This window comes from Berghia stephanieae, chromosome 2 (assembly GCF_034508935.2).
Source record: "Berghia stephanieae isolate SIO BIC M18660-M18661 chromosome 2, UCSD_Bste_1.3, whole genome shotgun sequence".
In the NCBI taxonomy this organism is placed as follows: Eukaryota; Metazoa; Mollusca; class Gastropoda; order Nudibranchia; family Aeolidiidae; genus Berghia; species Berghia stephanieae.
The window spans coordinates 50,557,220-50,561,459 of record NC_088361.1 but is presented as its reverse complement, the minus strand read 5'-3'; positions in this window follow the sequence as shown (position 1 = coordinate 50,561,459).

The window sequence follows — 4,240 nt, the reverse complement described above, 5'->3', positions numbered from 1 at the left end:
TGAGATTATAATTCCTCAGATGGAACCATACATTAACACCCATGGTCCGATCACGATATTCTAGCATGACTACGCCCGTCTACATGTCGCTAGAAATGTTCTGGAGTATTTACGCCAACAAAGAATCGATGTACTGCCATGGCCTGCCATTTTACCAGACTTATCACCAATAGAGCATGTTTGGGACGAGGTGGAGCGCAGGCTATAATATTATGTGAGACAACCAACCACGTGGCCGTCAACAGTTGGCTGATGCATTGGTGGAAGAGTGGAACATCCCCCAGAGGCAAATACAGCATCTGATATCATCCATGCGCCAACGATGGCAAGCTGCGATAAATGTCAACGGTGGACATACCCGCTATTGAAACAGATCACGGTAAAATATAAATCATAACAGATTTGAAGAAAACCCACACCAAACGGTTACTGATAAGACAAAGTTTCTAAGTGGAAAGTGACTTTCACTTACAATAAGTGGAAGTTACGAATTTCTACACTTAAGTTTGATGCAGTTTCTTTTTTTTTTGTTTTTGTATATATATCAAAAAAGAAACTGTACATCATACTTAATTGTAAACATTCGTAAATATTTATATATATATATATATATATATATATATATACATATATATATATAATATATATATATATATATATATATATATATATAACTAGTACTATTCCATCCGCTGTAAATAATGCAAAAGAGCTTAATAATGACACCTTTGTAATGTCATTTCTTTTCCATTGACTTAAAAATCGTAAGGTTTGCGTGTACGTTTTGTGCTGGGTGCGAAGATTAATTCAGTTAATGGGAAAATGATGTCAACGTCTTTTGAAACGACTTAGAAGATGGCTGAAATCAATAAAGCCCATAGATGAGATCGTTTTAGAAGGCTGATAGGGGTAGATGAAGGGCTCTCGGTTTCGTAAGTCGTTTCGGATCGAAAGGTCGAGTAATCGAACGGAGATTGTAACATGAATTTTGGAAGGATTTTAAAATGTGACAAGCTCTGCTAAAATTGATCTCAAATACGGCAAAAAATCTGTTGTGCAATCTCAGAAGTGCGATATTCTATCTCAGCTATTCTGAGTCCGATCAGTGACTGGTTGGTTAATAAGGATTGCATGACTTTGACCCTGACTTTACAATCGCGGGAAAGGCACCTTACACACAATTCTCCATTGGGCATCGGTGTAAGCGAGTACCTGGCCGTGACTGATATTTTTATATTATTGGTGTAAACATCTTTTCATGGCAGTTCCATGGTTAGAAAATATTGGTGTCAATTGTCAATGCTTTGTTTATTCCCCTTGCTGGAAATACCAAGCGAACGTATCCTTTTGTTTACATTCCGAGATCTTATTACAGAAAAGACGTGCTAAATTGTTTTCTCTGCCGTCTATCTGGGTTATTAAGTAATGTATTTATGTTTTGATTGTTTTCTTATTTTTGATTGAAGAAGGATTTTGAGCCCGAAACTTTCCGTGTTTCGTATTATGTTCTTTTGTGGCGACGTACGAATTCACATCGTGATTAATTGAGTTGATTAATTGAGTATATCGCTTTGATTGAGAATACATCGAGACCTTGTGATATCCAGTTATGTGATAGTTGTTGTCCATCCGGACAATGACCAGGTTCAGCGTTTTGGAACATATTGTCACCGACGACAAAGACATTTTATATTTTCATTGCAGTTTTTTAAAAAATCGTTGGCAAAGTTTTCATCAAGAGAAGGTTTCTTAACAGTTCTAACCTGATTGCAAGCGAAATCGTACCAGGATTGATATTTAATGATGTTATCTACAAAATATTTTTTCTATTTCTGTCTTACTTTTGTCCTGCCTGCTTTAAGGGTGATTTCACACATCTTTTGAAAACCTCACGTCTTCGTTGAAAACAACTCGAGAAATCACGCAAAATGCACGTTCAGCTAAAACAGGAGATTCCCAAACAAATAGTTCCATTGGTTCTGTAAATAATGAATGAATCGTTACTCCATATAACGACTGTTTGTTTAAAACCTGATTTGAGAAAACACTCGTTAATAGCGTTATCATTTCAATCCCCTTACCTGTAAAAACATATTTTCCCATTGGTTTAACCTTGTTGTGAAAGAGGCATGTGTCATGCCATTTCAAACAAATCGATCAAAATCAATAAGAAGATGTATTCAAAGCGAAGTGTTTTTTATATGCAGGTCTGATACCCGAACGCAATTATGGGCCTAGTTTAACATTGTTGTAATGGAGAATATTTTGCTCATTTTTGAGATTTCTATTACAACAATGAGCCCATAATGAATTGGGCTATCAGACATGCAAATAAGTGTACATCGATTCAAAAAGTTCGACTATGAATTATTTCAGTCATATTCAATCCTGCACCCGGTAATAGGATTAATATAATATATCATACTGCGTGTTTATTATTACCCGATAAAGAATTGAAGTACTTAAAAACTAGAAATTATAGAAACATCTATTTTTTTCTTCATAGTTTTTTATCACTATTCAAGTCTTTTTGTGGTAAAATTCAGGAAGATGTTATAAGCAGTTACAATCCAGTTGCGCTTTTTGTAAAAAGGGAGATATTTGAGATTTCTATTACAACAATGAGCCCATAATGAATTGGGCTATCAGACATGCAAATAAGTGTACATCGATTCAAAAAGTTCGACTATGAATTATTTCAGTCATATTCAATCCTGCACCCGGTAATAGGATTAATATAATATATCATACTGCGTGTTTATTATTACCCGATAAAGAATTGAAGTACTTAAAAACTAGAAATTATAGAAACATCTATTTTTTTCTTCATAGTTTTTTATCACTATTCAAGTCTTTTTGTGGTAAAATTCAGGAAGATGTTATAAGCAGTTACAATCCAGTTGCGCTTTTTGTAAAAAGGGAGATATTTGACTCAAGCGATTTTTGACGTAAAAATTGGAAGAAAAAAAAAAACACGTCAGAAATTGCTCGAGTAAAATTTCTCCCTTTTTACAAAAAGTGCAGCTGGGTTGTAACGGCTTATAACATCTTCCTGAAATTTTCACCACAAAAAGATTTGAATAGTTATAAAAACTATGCAAAACTCTAGATGTTTCTATCATTTCTAGTTTTTTCAATTCTTTATCGGGTTGTAAAAAAAACACCCTATATAATATATTATGAAACCGACCAACCGCATATAGATTTTGATATTCTGTTAACGGACCGTTGATGTATTGCCAGTAGTCTTTTTGCTATAAGCATCTTGGATTTGTTTTCTCGTTTTTAAAACACGAAATAAACAAAGATGATTGCTTGCTATCCTTCGGACCTGTATGGACACGGTCGTCAACAGCAAAGTTATGTCAACCAGATTCAATAAGACCAAGTTCCACTATCACCACTCAGATTACAGAAGGGCCAGGAAAATTCAATCAAATGTATGGGCTTGGTCAATTTGAACGTAAAAAGTCAATAACATCGACCGACTTATAGAAACACATACCCCCAATATCCTCTTGCCCTATTAATGTTAATTCTACATCAAACCAAAAAAAAATGATTGACACCACAATTTCACTATATAGTTACAATATTGTATCCTTTGATAAAAAGCAGATACAAAATGTTTTGTGGATGACACGATGAAAATTTAAATAATGAAAAGTACTTTATCAAATACTGTATATTACGTATTGTATTTCATAATTGTTCGACTCTTCAATAATGAAATAATATGAATCAACTATTTCTTGATAGACTGATATATTATTTAAAATGCTCACATCAGATCGATTTTTTTTTCTTAACAGGTAGTTTTGCGAAAGGAGTTAATTAATATGAAAGAATGTTGTAAGTCATAATAAAACCGCGCATGATTCAAAAAGAGTTGTCAAGGTTGCCAGAGTTGAAAAAATCCCCGCAAGCTTTAGTATTGTGCAGTATGCACTCGATGTGCCCAAAGCGCTTTATAAATGCCTTAATCATCCAGATGTTAGAATACTTGACAAGCTAAGAGCAAGAGACTCAGGTAGATCTAAAGTAGAACGTTATCACAGAGAAAACATTCCTTATAGACACGGCAAATTTGGTCCTTAACTTCTTACACTTTAAAAACCTGGAACACACCTGATTACTACTCTCTTAGATGCCTTTCTACTTTTCAAAGTTCTGGTTCGCGGAGTCGAGCCGAAAAATCCCAAATCAGAATTTTATTCTAATCCACTCCATGATCGACACA